This window comes from Biomphalaria glabrata, chromosome 1, assembly GCF_947242115.1.
Source record: "Biomphalaria glabrata chromosome 1, xgBioGlab47.1, whole genome shotgun sequence".
NCBI lineage: Eukaryota > Metazoa > Mollusca > Gastropoda > Planorbidae > Biomphalaria > Biomphalaria glabrata.
Window position 1 is genome coordinate 17,576,794 of NC_074711.1, and position 19,197 is coordinate 17,595,990.

The following is a 19,197-nucleotide window of genomic DNA, read 5'->3' on the forward strand; positions in this document are numbered from 1 at the left end:
CCCTCGAAAAATTGCTTGTATTAATAAAAACATATTTTAGTCTAACTAAGCCGTGTGACGTACTGTTTTTTTTTTCCTTTGACGTCATATGGAATGAATTCTTTAAAAGAAATGCTAAAAGAACGCACTCGGTGCACCAATGTCTATGAACACTCGATAAATGGCTCGTAATGATGAAGGCGATTTTTATTCTAGCTAGGCCGTGTGACGTAGTGTTTTTTTTTTCCCTTAGACGTCATATGGAATGAATTCTTTAAATGAAATGCTTAAAGAACTCACTCGGTGCACCAAAGTCAATGAACACTCGGATAAATGGCTCGTATCGATGAAAGCGATTTTTAGTCTAGCTAGGCCGTGTGACGTAGTGTTTTTTTTTCCTCTGACGTTATATGGAATTAATTCTTCAAATGAAATGAAAAAAGAACTCGGTATAGTAATGTTTATTAAGCCTCGTTATGTGACTCGCGTTTAAAAAAGGAATGATATCTTGATTTGGATCTAATCTAGATTTTTTAAACTAGATCTAGATTTTTATTACAGTATATCTAGATCTGGATTTATATTCTAATTAAAATTATTTTAGAGTCTATATCTAGAATTTCTAGATCTAGTTTAGACTAAAATAGACTAGATTAAGATGTAGAATTTCAATTTCTAAACTTAAAGTGTAAAAAAAAAGTGTAGATTTTCATTTCCAAACGTTTTGATCAATATTGTAATGTTTTAATATACTAAAACTAATCTACTATTTTTTTATTTAATTTAAATTTAAATTTACGGCAAATGAATCTTTGAAACATTATTACTTTTGACCATCGGATGGCTGCCTGGTCGTGCGGTTTTCGCGCTAGACTGTCGTTCAGATTTATGGATGGTCCAGGGTTCAAACCCTGCCCGCTCCCATCCCCCGTCGTCCTGCGGGAGGTTTGGACTAGGAAGTAATTATCTTCAACTCTGAAGGAACATCCGAAACATGTAAAACATTTTACATCAAAATTAAATCACTTCTTGAATATTATTTGCGAATATGCAGATCCGACAGGGATCCGACTTCGACGGGGGCCGCCTCTGAGTTTGTGTAACACAAACTCTCTTTGTAATCTTGTTTTATATTGGAATATTTCCGTGCGGTAAGTCGTCTCGATGGTTCCGGGTTAGGGAAACCAGACACAAGCTCACCCAAAGGAGGACACAAGACAAAGACGACAAAGTTAACTTTAACAACTAGATAGATCTAGGATTACATTGTATTTGATGAAACATTTTAGCAAGTCTAAGGTTGTAGAACTTTACTATATTTAGTAGTGTATTTCTCAGACACATCTTATCTCAGTCATCAGCACAAACGTACTTGTGGAACTCCATGCATGGCTTTTTTTCAGATTGTACGTTGTGAGAAAGATGTCTCTCACTGGAGGATTTTTTCCTCTTTTGCCCACTGCCCTCTGATTAGCTAATAGACCTTTTCAACTTTATTAATAGCCTATGCCTAGGAATGCAAAGTAAACACACAGTTCATGTAACCAAATTCCTCCACTTTACCCGGTCAGCAGCTGTAGGCCTACTTAGCAGAATATCAAGAGAGAGGCCGGTCCATTCTTTTACGTTGTCCAGCTGCTCTTTTTTTTTTTTGACGACCCTTTTTTTCGTGCTCCTTCCACTGTAGCTTGAAGGTACACAAGATGACTTTTGACAGTGAGTCATGTCTTACAATTTGATTGAACTGGCTCAGCTTTCATCTCTTCACAGTATTGATGAGTTCTTCCTTCTTGTCATCCAGTGTTGACTTGTGAAACTTATTTGTATTCTTTTCCTGGTATCTGATACCCAGTTGTTGTTTTTTTCTGTAGCATATATATTTACTCTCAAAGGCTTGAATTCGTCTGTTAGTCTCAGCGTTCAGTGTCCAACTTTCACAGCCACATAGAAATAGGAAGACCACTAGTGGAGAATACTGCTTGAATTTGACTGAGAAGCTGATGTTACTCTTCCAGATTCTCCACTATTCGTGACAGCCGATGCCAAGCTTAAAGGGGGGTTTGATCCTTTATCTTTTGCTATGTTTTTTAAATAATTCAACTTCTTCTAATGTTTGGACATTCAACTGTTTGCAACATCTCCTACTATCTCCACCACAAACTTGATATATATATATATATTTTTACTGTTTATTATTTTAGCCATTTTAGTCTTCAATGTTTACTATCATGTACGATGTGTGCAATTCACTGTATTTTTTGTAGAAGGAAAAATCATTAGTCAAAATGGTAATTAAGGCAATGTTAATGACCAAATCCATTACATAGTAGCACATACAGTCTTTAATACAATCATAACAGACTTTGATATAATCATTAGCCTACATTAACAGTGAGTTATTTTATTAGACTCTAGCTATCTGTCAATTCTGCTGAAGCGATCGTTGTCTTTTCATTTCCTCCAATGCTTTTGAAATGCTCAAAGCGCAATGGTCCAACCACTTTAGTGGACCAGTTGGGAGGGGGATATGGGGGAGAGTGTATATTGGAGAAGTTTTTTGAGCTGCCTTTTAAAAAGCTGTTTAAAATAAGTTGCTGGAGTCTGAATTGGAGCTTGAGCCTCTCGGATCGAAGACCGGTCGACTTGTTAACCACTCAGCTATCCAAGTAGTTATACAAATACAACTTTTTAGTCTTTTATTTCCCCTTAACTTAGTAATTTTTTTTTCAAAATATTTTATATAAAACAAATTTCATTCATTAGGACTAATTGATTGACTAATTGGTGGATTTTTTTTATTGATTCATGTGAGGTCATCCATGTTATGGTCGAACCACTTTTGTGGAGCGGTTGGGGGGAAGGGAATTGATTCATGTGTTGTCATCCATCATGAGGTGATATGCAAATTAAATGATAATTGAATGAGTAGAAGTTGTCGAAAAGCGACTGATACAGAGCTAATAGAAGCGTTGAAAAAAGGTTGAATGAATTTGTATGTACTGTGTCATTGAAATGCATAAGGTCTTGATATCAGGCACGCTATGGGTAAGCTGAAAGATAATTTATGGTGTGGCTATGTTATGTTTCAAAATAATAAGAAAATCCTGCTTCGTGCAAAGTGATTATAGGAAACTGAAATACAATAATGATAAGATTTATAGCTTATTGTGAGATATTGTGCTACTCTTCAGACAAAGTCGACCAGAAATCATTTAATGGTTGATATTTGTTTCAAATTAGAGTCAACATTCAGATCGGTTCAAAGTTCATTGTGCAGTTATAGATTTTTTTTTGGTTATCGAGAAAAGCGAATAAAATCATTTTTTTTTTTTTTGCATTTACTTATGAATTAGTTCACACATTTGAACTGCATTGTTTTATATAGCGCCTCATTGTATGCTTACAGTGCCCCAGACTTGCTCATCTCAGTCTCGACATGTCTGGGAAACCAACACATTCTCAACCTGTATTGTGACTTATATGCACTACGCAGCAGGGACTCGGTCCAGAGCTTCAGCAAGAGAGGATGTGAACCTCTCAAGCACTCAATCAAATGAAGTTAGAAAATGAGTTTGATGATGATGATGATGCTTACAGTGCTCTATGGTCTAAGCTTTTTGTTGAAATTGAAATTGTACAACTCTCTGTGTGCTAGGTGCCTTTGTTTATATTATACATATTGCATACGCAAGAGTCAATTTTTTGCTGAGTCTCATAAAGCGGGGTCTGTCATCATTGATCACCTAGTCCCCTGTTTAGTTTTTCCTTTCATTGTTTCCTGATTATAAGCCGAACATGGCCTAATTAAATCTGATCAAATATTGTGACCAAATGTTGACCAGGAAAAGGATTAATCAACTTTTCATCATTCCTTCGCCTTCGTAAGGAAATCGGATTGAAGATGTAGAACTTTTTTTTTTTTACATGGCACTAAAAGTTCTCTTGTTGACTCATTAGAGGAGCACCTTGTAATATGGACCAGGTCCAAATATGGGCACGATGGTTTGAGGCTATTAACTCAATGTACTCATTATAACGCAGGAGTGACTGGCCTTATACTTTGTTTACATGCAACAGCATTATGAAAATGAAAGAATATTTTCATAGGTAAGTGATTTTCTGTTTTCAGACATTTTCTTTCACAATGTGTCTTGTCTAGTAAAGTATATCTAAGAAAATTCAATCAACAGCCTGAGAAAATCTAAAGAAAAAACTACAATCACCAAATTTCAGCAGAACTAGGCTATATATATATATATGTCTTTTTTTAAAGTATTTTTTTTTTCATTTTTCTTTGTTGTTTGTATGGTCTAAACGCGTCGGACAGACGTACGTACGGACGGACATTCAGACTAAATAAAACTAATAGCCGCTAATAAGATTCATATGTATTGCTTACTTTGCTGTATGTTACGGCAGTCGACTATCTAGTACCATAAAACTAGAATATATGAATACATAACAACGCGCAAAGCGATCGTTTATATGCTATAGAGAAACTGACCATATGCTAATTAGGTTGATGTTCTCAAGTAATGACTATTGGGACATAATTGATATTTAGATTTCATAAATTGTCATTGGCAGAATGACAAGACTATGGGATATTGTTTTCTTTATACCGTATCTGTTTCGAACAAGAAGCGATAAACTTTAATATATCTAATTAATAGATAGATTGAATGATATAAAATATAAATAGGTCTAGTGAAATCAACTTTCGTGTAATATAGATTCTCATGTAACATCTATATCATTAGAAACCTAAGAAGACAAAAAGAATTTAGAAATGAGATTCACAGATTCTGACGAGAAATTATCATAAATTCATGATATTCTGCGAAGTCACAAACAAACAAAAAGTAAAAGTAAAGTACCCTATCAGACCTTGCGTCTATAAGGCATCTGTTTCTGTATCCTACAGTTAACAAGAGTATCATGTAGCCATAACAACGACCAACCTTAATCCAAATGTAAAAATCCCATTTCTTTACCAGGATTCGAGCCCAAGACACCTCGGGTCGGAAACCAAGCGCTTTACCACTCAGCCTCCTCGCCTCCTCACAAACGGTTGGCCACATTTGTCTCGAGTTCAAATAGGCCAGCTAATTGTCTCGCAGGCATGCCACTTGGACAATAGCAACATTACGAAATAGTTGACAATCTCTAAGTTAGGGGATAGTGCAAGGGGTGCTATGGCAGTGAGCGCGAAGAAGACAACTACAGACCAATGAAACGTTGTTGTTTTTCGTTTCTTGTGCACGAACTCTTAAACTTGCTGCACGTTCTTTGTGCCACTTAATATGTCTCACATAACGTTATGTACATACCTGGTAGAATATACCTTGCTTCGAGTTACCAGACACCTACATACCCAGAGGGGGACAAAAAGGAGGTCAAACCATTACGCTACTAATAGGACAACTTCAAAAGTCAAGCTTACAAAGTATTTTATAAAACATGCCAGTAAATCAAAGGGCTTACAACTACAACTACACTATTACAATTATATTTCACAGACAAAGCGACATCTCACAATAACTCATCACTCGCGCAAACATAGTTTACGTGTAGGACAATGTCTTCGGATTGTACTTTGTACAAATAAAAGCTTCTCAGTCAATGGACAGTCCATTTTCTCTTTTGTTTTTGCCCACTGTTTGTTGATCAACGAAAACTTACTGTCCACATTAGTATTGTACCAGGGAATGCACAAGAATATATTCCCAGAGCTTCAAGAGATCTAGGTATCAGGTTTCTCTTGAACAGCCTAGGATACACGAATACCAGTTTAAGAAAGAGATTTTAAAAATTCATTTTTCGTCAATGTATGAGTGAGTTTGTTTTTCAACCAGAAGATGCGGAGGATTGCGGAATGGCATGTCACTGGAGATTAAAAGCCAGACATTTTCTCAATTTAGGCCAGTGTTTGCTGGACGGAAGACAAGTCCCTAAAAAGAACATGACCTTTTTTTGCATGACGTGTCGTAGCCCTAACCTTGCTGCTCTTACCTTGTGCATTCTTTGTACTTTGTTGAATAGACCTTGCTTTCAGATCTCTTTTAACATACCTTGTTGTGCCTACCGCTTGGAAACAAACTCTTTACACTACCTTCTCGTACATACCTCGTTGCATTTACCTTGTTATAAATAACTGAATGAAACACATTTTTTACATACCTCGTTGAAAGTACCTTGTTGAACATACCTCATTGATAATCCCTTTTTCTAAACACCTTGTTGATAAAAACCTTATTCTAACTACCTCGTTGATAATACTAATAATCACTAATAATACCTTATTCTAAATACCTCGTTAATAAAAACCTTGTTCTAAATGCTTCGTTAACCTAAATACCTTGTTGATAATACCTTTTCTAAATACATCGTTGATTATATCTTGTTTTAAATACCGATTTAATAATACCTTGTTCTAATATCACTGATAATACCTTGTTCTAAATACTTCATTGATAATACCTTGTTTTAAATAACTCGTTGATAATACCTTGTTCTAAATCATATGATGTTTAAATACCTCGTTGATAACGCCTTGTTCTAAATACTTCATTGATAATACCTTGTTTTAAATAACTCGTTGATAATACCTTGTTCTAAATCATATGATGATTAAATACCTCGTTGATAACGCCTTGTTCTGAATACCGAATGTAGTATTTTACGTGGCTACGTAGAATCAGCTACATATTTTGTCACATTCAGCCGTGAAGGCATAACCATTGTCCGCCGGTGGTCGATTTAGATTTTCTTTTCGCCGTCTACGTTTGTCATCGACAGCGGATTTTCTTTTGGTCTCAAATGTGTATCCCGCGGCTTTTGTAAGCTGTCTCGTTCTGAAGCCGCATGCAACCAGATGCTCTCGTCTATGTCAGTTAAAGTAAGTTGGCACCTAAGCTGGTCTGTAAAGCGTTTCCGTGGGGCACCTGTGTTGAGACGACCACCTTTCGGATCACCTAAAAAGACTGCATTTGGCATACGTTCGTCGCCCATACGGGATTCGTGCCCTGCCCAGCGTAACTGTCGGACCATAAGAAGTCCCTCTATCACTATACTATCCATACCGGCGTTCAACATACAAAAGCAGTCACGAGGATTTGCCACCTAGTATGGTTTAGTGTGACATAATGTTGAAATAACTATTTTTAATAATAGAAGAGATTCCCCTTAAGAAGGTTATATAAGGCCTTTCGAAGTGTGTTTAATTAATTGCCACTTGCTCCTGAGCTACAAGCTCAACCACTGGACCTTGTTGTGTGTTATGTGAACTGTATATATTTTTACAAAGCTTATATCAATTGTCTGTTTGTCTGGCTAAAAGTTTGTACACGTTATTTCTCCGACACCAAATATCGGATCAAGCTGAAATTTCGCAAAATTATTTCTTTTAACTGGCACAACAAAAATCAATAAAAAAAAATAAACCAATTAGTTACAAACTTTTTACCAGACAGACAGAGTGAGTTGATATAAGGCTTTGTAATAATAAACAAATACAAAACAGTGACATTACCAATTGAACAAATAGATACAATTCTCTTGATTCTACATTGAGTCTATAACAGATCCATATTTCCACGATCCGTTCCCACCATAATTAACACATTTTGTGTTTCCAGAGAACAGATTTGTTTCTCAGCAGGACACACACAAGAGAGAAAGAGAAACTAAAACCGAAGGGAATTGTTTAAGGATTTACTGCTGATTTCTATCCCATTCAATAATTATCTTAAGAGAGAGACCTTTAGAAATCGTGCTGTGAATATCTACAAGGGGTGATCAGCCACGATGAAGATTGATTTTTTCCCATTGCGTTAACTCCCAAGAGATTTGCCCATGTCTCGCACTATTAGGCGTCTTTGAAACTCGCCCTTTGGCTTATGTAGTTTCAAATTCTGACAAAGTGTTGGGAGAAGTAAACTAGATACAAAGAAGGGAATCAAATAGGTTGGACAAAAAATTCTAAGAGTTTAAATAAACTAAACATAAGCATAATTTAATGTTTAGATCTAAATCTAAAATTGAACATCGAAAAAAAAAGAGCACTCTCGTCTCGTAATTGTTATTTTACAATATTTAGATAGCAAATCTAGAAAGATCTAGGTAATCAATTGAAATGCACATAAGATAATTAAAATCAAAAGACTTGAATTATTTCGATCTAGGATTTTGGAAATATTATCTCAATGAAAACTAACAGGAAATGGCTTTATTTCATAGATTTCAGAGACTGTAACGTCTGTATCATATAAGATACGAGATTTATAACCCATTCTATTTAAAATCCGAAAAATAGTATTGCATTATTTACAAACTTTGAAAACTTAAGATCTTTACTTTTCTAAGACAGAAAAGTTCGATTATACTAGATTCGGGGCGACTTTCGTTACATCTTGAGAAAGAGTTACCTACATAATAATCTCTCTCTCTCTCTCTCTCTCTCTCTCTCTCTCTCTCTCTCTAAATATATATATATATATATATCTAAGTCAGTAAGAATAGCACGTTAGGTTTTTGAAATAAAACTTTTTAATAGCAGGAAAATGCACTGTACATACCTCAGAATATGCATTTTGTTGGCTTTCAATATCAGAAATAGTGCTTGGCGGCGGGGCTTCGACCCCGCGCTGTGCACTTCCCCAGACCCCCTTGCTAGTAATGGCGGGGAATCTACAATTTTCCCACTAACTGATGGGGCTAGGGCACAATAAACGTCTTCGGAAAGAATGAAGGGTCAGAATGCAATAAAGATTATGTACACACACACACACACAAATAAATACATATAAAAAAAATTTCGCCGGGGGGGGGGGGGGGGGTCGGGGGGGGGGGTAGAAAAAAATCCCCCCCAACCCCCCCCCCCCCCCCAAAAAAAAAATCCTGTACGCCCATGCTATATATATATACTATATATATATATATAGTATATAGGTCTGTGATCTGATCATTATCGGATATGAATTTGTTTCCATTTTCCAGTCTAGTTATAATATATATATATATATATAAACAGGTCCGTGGAATAATGTCTAAATGCGGAAATACCAGTAGACGTATCTATCTAGTTCATTCAAAATAAATATTTTCTCTAGTCCTTTACTCAAAATTTAAAATATTTCTATTATAGGCTACTGTGAAAAAGTAAAAGTTTTAAATTAGAGTTTCCCAGTGTGGAAAACGAGCTAGTAATTCATCTCCCAACGATATATAAGCCTATCTACTGTCAAATTTCAAGGAAAATCGTTGGAAACTTTTCCGAGAATCGTGTTCACTGACCCTTTTTCAACCCAGAAGGTTCATTGAGTGGTGACTTGAATGGAGGTTTTGTAATAAACAAGATAAACATTAAAAATAGTATTTAAAATAGACAATACCCCCTTTATACAACTTAATAGTGCGATTGTTTTTCTCTTAATAACTAATAAATGTTAGATTAAAAAACCACGCCACCCCTTCTCCCGAGAACTAATCCTGGTTAAGCGAATGTATAGATATACGACACGTTATAATATTCCAATAAAATACCTTTAACATTAATTAATTAAACTCTTGAGTCCTTACATTACAAACATTTCAGAACGCAATATTCTTTTTAAGAACGCGATAGTCCTTTCAATACTGATATTGAATCTAGATCTAGGCCTTGTTCTGTTGCCAAATTTAGAGCAATTTATTTTTACTGTAAAAAAAATATAACGGTCAAACTAGGGGTTTCCCAGTGTGGCCAACGAGCTAGTAAGCTATAGTAATTATTTTGTCAGCGATATATATGATTTGTTAAATTTCTAGGAAAATCGTTAGAATTGTATTTTGAGATTCGTGTCCAGATTTCACTTTGTTCCCAGACGGAATTAGCGATCTACTGTCTGTTATGGTTATAGTTGCGGCTAACAAAAATTACAAAAAAACGCTCCCGTTATTTTTGTATGCACACATTACCTGGTTTTGAATTCTAAGAATCCTTAAGTCTTGTCCTAGGTCAGTGAGCCCTATTTCTCCACATCAAATCTCGGCTAAACATTTTTCTGTTTTCAAACATACTTTAATAATAATAATAATAATAAAAACAGAATTGAAATGCTTTTTCTTTTCGCTTCCACCTTCTTCGGAAAAATCGATTTTTGTTTGAACTCGCTTGTCTGCCCTTGCTGATGAACACGGCACGAAATAAGAATAATATAAAAACACGGTTACAAAGACAGTTAGTGTGGAAACACAAACTCAAAATCGGCCCCCAAATGGAGTCTTCACCAGGATTCGAACACGGGATTCCGGTTCCAAGTGCTTTACCCCTCAGCCACAGCATCTCCATATATTCATTTACCGTACACTTATATTTTTTAAAACAATAATTATTAACCTGATCCATACATTCAAAATTATTAACATGTTACATGTAATAAAGAGAAACTAAAAAAAGATTTATTCTTCTAACAAAATTAAATAAATAGGCAACACGAAAAAAAAATTCTTGACCTACTTTAGCACTTTAGGTAGTGAGCTAGCTACAGAGTACAGATGTGTACAAATGACTTGACAAGCAAGACTTTCCCCTCGCAAATAAAAATTAGTATCTCTATTGTCATTTGTTCATTTCTTAATGTCATACTACTGTTTACATAATAAATAAATCTGCACCCCTAAGCTGTCAGAAGATAAGTTATTGCCTTAATAATTAAAATTTTGTTCAAATTATTAATACATTTATTATAAATATATTAAGATCTGGGCTCTATTTAGTCTTATTTAGACTGTCAAGTGTAGGCCCCTATAATGAGGATATGTCAAAACCAATGAGCGAATCTGTGAATGAAGCTTGATTTATTAATGAAGAAGTCTGTGACCTTTATAAAAGACTTACCTTCCCTAAAGTTTTTCATTGAAAAGTGGTGTATTGTTTTGAAAAATATGCTTGCATAGATAATTTTCACTTTCGGAAAAGAAAAAAGTAGACGTTGCATCAGAACTTTGAATGATCTAAAATATCACGATGTACGATTTTCATTTTCTTTTCTAGTTTCTGAGATCTAAACGGGACGGACGGACAGATGGACGAACGGACAGACAGGCCACACAAAACAAATAGCGGGAGCCGCTAAACACAAAAAAACATAAATATAACTTGAACTTTAAAATATTTAAACCTAGGTACATCCCAAGACACCCTTAGCACTTGACGGTGATGTAAACGATAAACATGGATTGTGTTGAAGGCTCGGACATTCAGGCTACCTTATAGTTTATTGAAATTATGCGATGTAGGATTGGAGTATTACTTAAAGACATGCATTCGTTAGGTCACTTTACGACGCGATTTTGATAGACTTTAAAATTTAACGTGTTAATTTATTAAGGTGTCAATACACTTAAAAGTTGATTGAAATATGTTGATAGGTATAAATGTTGATACTTGTATTAGTATACCAAATTTAAATTGGAAGAAAGGGAAGAAGATTTGGGAAATGGGCAGAGATACTGTTTGTTAAAAGCGCTCTATAAATTAAATTATTATTATTATTAAGTTAGAAATGAACTAGTAGTCATTCTCTGGCGCTGCCATGGTCGAGTTTCGCTAAAGAGAAACAAAACTCATCGTAGTCTCTTTAACAGCTTCCACTGAGGAATTTTCTGGTGATGTGGCAGGTCTGTAGCAGTACCGCCCTCTGACAGGCAACGAAGATGTTCCTAGGAATGTTAAGGGTCTTGAAGGTGTCTGTGAGGTCAGTTGTTATTATCCCCTCGGTTGATATAACAATGGGGTATATTGTTATTTTGGACAATTTCCATAGACGCTTAATCTCCAAGCCTAGGTTCCCATATTTTCTTTGTTTTTCTATCTCAGTTTTTCTTAAATTATGTGGTACGGCGATATCGATAATGGTAGCGGTTTTTTCTTTTTTATCGATGAACAGCAGATCCGGGCGATTGAAATCTACCGTTTTGTCGGTCAGAATAGGCCTATCCCAGTACAGTAGATGTTCAGTAGACTCGAGAACCTCTTGTGGAGAGTATTTATAAGGAGGAGTGTCCTTACCGAACAAATTGTACATCAAAGCCAGGTGTTGGTGTATTAACTTTGCAACTTGGTTATGGCGACCTAGGTAGGCTGATTCTGACTCGCCCACATTTCCACATTTTCGGCATTTGTCGACAACATTGAGTTTCAGGATATGCTTTTCGTAATTTTTTGTCCTGATTACTCTGTCATGTATTGCTGTAACAAAGCCTTCTGTTTCAGGGTAGAGATGACCTGCTTTGAGCCATGTTAAGGAGGCAGCCTTGTCGATGTTGTCCCCATGTAATGAAGCCGGAAATTTTCCGTGGAGTGTTTTTTCTTCCCATTGGCGAATCTCATGCCCTACGTCGTCCAAACCGACATTGACATCAGTATTGTGTAGGTTCAGAGGGGTTGCATCGGAGTCATATTTGCGTAGAAAGGAAACTAATTGGTTGCTGGAGGCGAGCAGTTTTGATCGTATTTTTAAAACTTGCATCTTACACAATTTGAAGATGTTCTGCAATCCACGACCCCCATCCTTCCTGGGCAGGTAAAACCTTATGGTGGAGGACTTGGGGTGTAGGCATCGGAATTTGGTTAGTAATTTTCTAGTGAGTCTGTCAATGTCATGTAGGTCGGTGTCAGTCCATTTGATCACCACCGAACGTATTATTATTATGAATAGGTTGGTTTTGTTCTATGCACAGCCGTTGAGGACAGCAAAATAAAAAAAAAAAAAAACTTTAAAAAAGAAAGAAACTTATCTAGGGGAAGAACCGCAAAATAACTGTCATATCTCTCAATATTGTACTGCTTAACTCTCTTGTTCTAAAAAAAAAAGAAAATTAATTATCACTTATTGATTAACTAATTGATAATTTTTTATTGATTCACGTGTTGCCATGAATTACTTCAAAATTTCAACTTGAATCAAGTATGAGAAGTGGACGAATAATGTTAACAAGATGTGTACTAGATAGACAGAGTGGATTACTAGAGATTTTACGTATGCTTTTTTCATTCATAGCCTGGGAAGAAATGAAACTCTTTCATACTTAAAAAACAAAAAAGAACCAATAATATCAGTCTCACCTTAGAACTATATGCTACTTACTTTTCTCTATACCGTAACCCCGAGTGGGATTCTAAGGCACACCACTGTTAACTCTTTCATAATTTCACATTTTTTTTGGGACAGGTGAAATACCAACGTTTCGAAGTCACGAGTTGTTCTAAATATAAAAACATGCACTGCTTGGAGAGCTGGAAGTGTGGTGGATTTATTTTATTTGTGTGGATTTATTTAGTAAAATCGTATGTTACTGAGTGTCTAATATTGATCTACAGTGGTCAATGTCCTAGTGTTTCTAAGTACCCCCAGTGAGCAGGTCTAGAGACTCTGAGAAAGTAGAAAGAAAGAAGGAATAAAACAAAGTAATTATTAGTAAAAAAAAAAGTTTTGTAAGGTAATATAGAAGAGAGAAGCTTAGTTTTTTTTTCTTCTTTGAAAGCGACGTCTGCATCTGAGAAGAATGTTGCACAGATCCAACATGTCCACCACTTAACCCACCGCCATTGCTATCGTCTGCCTTGCTCAGAAATAATTCATAACCAAATCAACAGATTGACATGCAAATAGACGTCCTTGACCTGATTTTTTGCTCTTCTGCATTTGGAGTTATATTAAATTCGATATTTTATATGAACAAATGACAATGGACCTCATTCACCAATCGTAAACAAACAACATTTAGTCACGTGATCTTATTGATAAAACAACGGAAAAAACTGTCACTTGACAACCATCATGAATTAAACATTAGATCGTAAATTATATAGAAGAGATGGAGCACCACGTGGCTAAATGTTGTTTGTTTACGATTGGTGAATGAGGTCCATTGGCTAGTAAAAGACAAATAAAGGCGCGTATAGATTGTCACAAAGTGTAAGAGGCATATAGTAGGACCCAATGTTTCTGGTTTGTTCAACCTAACTAGGAATTTATTGGCATTTGTCAATTTTGTTTTGTTTCAACATTTTTTAAAATTTGTAATTTACAAAAGAAAATATTCTGCTGAATAAAAACATTGCATTATTTCATTGGAAAACAAACACTTGATTTATCAGGGAGCCAGAGGCTACGGGAGGGTCTGTTGGTCCATACCTCCTCAGTGTCAAAACCTTCCCTAAGAAAATTTCAAACCCAATCATTGTTTTATTATTGGTTAGAGTGTTGATAACAAAAGATATACATTTAAAATGTCTGTGTTTAGCATAACAAAGGATACCTTACATTGTTTGCGTATATCATGCTCCCGCCCTCAAAAAGTCTTCTTGTTTTGAGGCTCTAACTGGGTTTGTGTAGTCATGTACTTTACGTCTCTATTTTTTCACGAATAAATCCAAATATCCTTCACCTTCACCTTCACCTTCACCTGTACCTATCCCTTAGTCCGTTAAACCGTAGGGGCATCATACAAGATCTCTGTCTATTGCATTGGATAGAATTACTTTCAATCACAGGTCTGCCCATTCTTTTATATTGTCTACCCATCACTTTCTCTGTCTGCGGCTTCTTCTTTTTCCTGGTACTGTTCCCTGAAGGAAATCTTTTAGCGAGCCCAGCGGACCTTATGATGAGTTAAAGGTTGGTTGCATTTTTGATAGTAGCAGGTTATCGTGGGGTCAAAATTCTATATTAATCTTGTTGCGGTCTCCGTAAATCCAAATAGTGTGAGAACTATCTGTGGAGCTTTCGAAAAAAAATAATTATTCGTATTTGAAATAATTATACATGGAAGCAGTTCCCTAAATAGCTAGCCTTTTTTGTTGGTGTTTCTAGTGAGCAGAATACGCAATTACTAATAAGCGATTAATTTTAGTAAAATAAATAATAATTTGTGTGCATTTGTCACTTGCTGTGTGGATCAGCTTTCTTCACCCTTTTGCTTGTAATACAAAGTAATTTTCATTGTATAGTTGGCAACAGGGATCTTTCAATGTGGCGTCCTTGACATTATCTATTTATTCCGAAATCTCTCTTTTCATTTCCTTACGATTTTCTTATAGTTTCATTATATCACCACCGAATGTACACTTTGGTTTCTTATAGTTATAATGTTTTTTGTTTGGTGTAATGCACAAATTGTAAGACAAATTTCCTTACGGATAATAAAGATTATTATTATTATTATTATTTTTTCTCTAAAAAAATATTTTGTCTCTGAATATTTGTTTATATTCATTATGTAATAAGAGTGTATGTTGTGCCTCCGTAACTTGTACATTTTGGTGTCAGAAATCTCTCTAAGTTTACGTTTCTCTTTAGATGTACACATGTAGACTTACTTCCCTTACTCGTTGAATATTTGCGTGTGTGTGTGTGTGTGTGTGTAAATAAATAATATTATAGTATTATCCTGGCTTACGTAAATTGTACATTTTAATAAATCTAACAGAAATAATTTGTAAAGGCACAAGCACAAGTTAATATACAAATAAATTATTCTATATAAATAAGTGCTTGGTAGTGTCCCTTTGATATTACGCTATTAGTAAATGTTTATTACAAAGCTTATATTTAGTTACTCTGTATGTCTCTTGTATGTTTGGATTTTAGCCATTGAAATTTGACCACAAATTCTCAATCCAATAGTAATCAAATTTTGCATACAAACTCACGATCGATGACAACACACACATTACTTTAAAAAATCAACCAATTAGATGTAACTAAGTAACTTTTTCAAAAATAGAAAATGAACAAGTATAGGGGAGACATGCCTTTTGAAGCGAATCAGACGATTGGAATGGAAGGATAGATAGTGTGTCAGATATGTGTGAATTATATCAAATACTGTATATTAATGTAAAGAAACAAAAAACTTTGTTATAGATTTGGTAATAAGCATTGTCTTAATTACTATTTCCATAAATTATTTATAAATAAAAGAGTTGTTAAATATTTTAAATTAATTTAAAATATTGAATATATTATTATAGGTGTAACAAAGCTTGTGGAAATATTTTAATTACTTTTAAGCTTTTCAAGTTTGTAATTTCACTTCCTTAATAAGAATAACATTTAAAAAAAAATGCGATTTAATCAAATACTACAAATATAAATAATACTTCACAAAAGACAAAGAAGGGTCTTAGTGCGATCTCAACTATATGATTATACATTGTGAAATTAGATAATGTTTCAAATAGGTTTTGTGGGGTGTCCTTGTACTTTATACGGGTTTATTGAAGTACAATTTATGGGCTTCATGAAGGACATTATATGGGTTTATTGTACATTATGTGGGTTTATTGAAGTACATTTTAAGGGTTTATTGCAGTACATTATATGAGTTTATTAAAGTACATTATATGTGTTTATTGAAGGACAATATATGGGTTTACTGAAGTATATTACATGAGTTTATAGAAGTACTATATCGCCGATATGCCCAGAGCAATGGATTAACACAACAGATGTTTGAGTCAATATTATATCCTATTAGACATCTAACCTCGATGTAATGTAATGTACAGACAGAGCGTTTCAACTATGTGTTCTTTATTGCATACTTCTTTGGTTGTTGTCGTTTAACGGCCAGTGGCAACATTTGCTGTGAGATTAAAACATTTGTATCTTTCAGTTCAGTTCAACGTATCAAAGTTGCTCTTAAATCTTTGAAAGAACTCCCCCCTCCCCCCCCCCTTTTCCCCCTAATGTTCCTGCGTTATAAGAAAAAAAAAACAACACAATACCAACTAACAACAACAATGTCCTAATTCAAAAAAACGAACCAGAAAAAAAAAGAATAACATAAAAATACTTTTTAAAACTAAAGCTTATATTAAGTGTAATTGTATCAATTAGTTTGGATCAGTCATATAATTATATGTATGGTTGACCTAGACATATAAATCTTGTGTGATTAGAAATATTTTTACCAGTTATTTTTGTTTAGCTTTCTCAATGCGCTATGATACTATCACATGTCTGGACCAGTTGGGAAAGGAGTGGAAAAAGTATCTTTATGAATGTTTTTTAAATGCATAACAAAATGTTCACTTGGGGGCTCAAGGTTCCTCAAGGGAACTAAATCAACCTATACCACCACATCTGTTAAGTATGATTTGTTATCCTAGTTCAAGATACCAAAACAAAATGATAAATTACCAATAGTTATGTAACTAATTGTTGTTGTTAGCGGCCCCCGTAAGGGGAAAAAGCCGCTATTAGGTTTGTGCAAAATGTCCGTCTGTCCGTCTGTCCGTCTGTCCGTCTGTCACACTCAGATCTCGAAAACTAGAAGAGATATGAAAAATATTATTTTATCATTAAATCCGGCTTGAAAAGTTTAGGTGCAACGGCTACTTTTGGTTTTCTAAAAGCAAACCGTTTAATTTATAAAATTAATTATGCAAGCGATTTTTTCATAAAAATACACCAATTCTAAAACAATTACGTAAATGTAAGGGAGGCAATGTTACAATATGATAACAAAGATGGACAATTTTTGTGTATTTTCAGTATCACTAAGTCAAATATATTTTTAAAATGTACAGGAAATGTTTAAAACAAATACAAATAATAGTTAAAGTCGTTTTTTCTGGTCAACTAGCTGCTAAAATTAAAAGAAAACATTTCTGTTTGTTTATAAAGGCTAATAATGCACTTTGTATGTAAATATCACGCACATTTTTTAAATGGACTTTTTATGCAGCGATTTTCGTGCAGTAGCGTAACGTCGCAACATGATCAGGTGCTAAACCAATTCCTTAAACTTTTTTTAAAAATCAGGTTTTATTTATTTTTTGTTTAGTGCCCACATCCGAATAAAAGAAGCTTATTTTTGTGCGTTTTGTCTGTTGGTCGGTCTGTCCGTCACGATTAGATTTAAAAAACTAGAACTCTAAAAGCTATTGAAAATCTGATTTACCCTTTAATGTTCCTACCATAACATCTCAATAGTTTTAAGTATCTAAAATTGATTGTTCCGGATTTTTTTGTGCAAAACTAATCAACGCCAACAAATGTTTGTTTGCTCTTCTAACTTATATTACATTCAATTTCCATGCTTAAACGTTGCAAAAACACATTATCAATAATATGTTGCTCCGTTTTTTATGTAAATAGCATATTAATGCTAAATCATAATCTCTATACTGACTTATATTTCATTAAGTGTAAAAATGTTCCGGATATTGTTTTATAAAACATGAATTATGCCTAATGATTGTTTGAAATCGCATAAGGCTTTTAAAAAAAGTAATTTACTAGAATTGATTACTGAAAATTACTTTTTAGACATTTAATTTTCTTGTATAAACATAACATAGAAGTTTTGTAATCGATAAAGAAAGTTCCTGATTTTGTTTCTTACAAATCGTTGCCAGAAATTTCCGAATTTATTTAAAAATCTACTAACGCCAAATAATTGTTTGAACTCCCTCTTCTAATTAATAAACAAATAATCTTCTCATTTACGAAATAATGTTTTTACGGATTTTTATGAAAAATATTTTAACTCACTACTCTCTTACAGTACATTTAACTTTCTACCTGAAACATTAAAAAATCTAATTATCGTTAATATTATGTTCCGATTTTTAAGGAAAACAGAATCCAAACACCAAAGTAAGGTATGAAAATCTCTCCACGTGGCTGTAGTACATCTAATTTTTATACGAGACCATCCAAAAAATTTAATTAACGGTATTACATTTATCTGAAATTCTCTTTTTCGTTTACTATTTATACAAACATCCGGAACAATCTATTATATAAACTTTTCAATTGTGTTCATACCTAAAAATTATTGCGATGTTTTGAAACGTAAAATAAAGGTTAATCAATTTTTAATAACTTTTAGTTGTTTTTTTTTATATCAAGATAACGGACAGACCGACTGACAGACAAAACGCAAAAACAATGTGGCTTTGATCCTTTTTAAATAATATCTATTAGAACTCAGTGCACCAATGTCTATGAACCCTCGTTAAATATCTCGTGTAAATAAAGACATTTTTTTTTTTGGTACCGGTACTAGCCTATTGTGAGGTAATGGAATTTTTTTTTCTTTGACGTCATATGAATGGACTCTTTAAATGTAATGTTAAAAGAACGCACTCAGTGCACCAATGTCTATTAACCCTCGAAAAAATTGCTTGTATTAATGAAAACATATTTTAGTCTAACTAAGCCG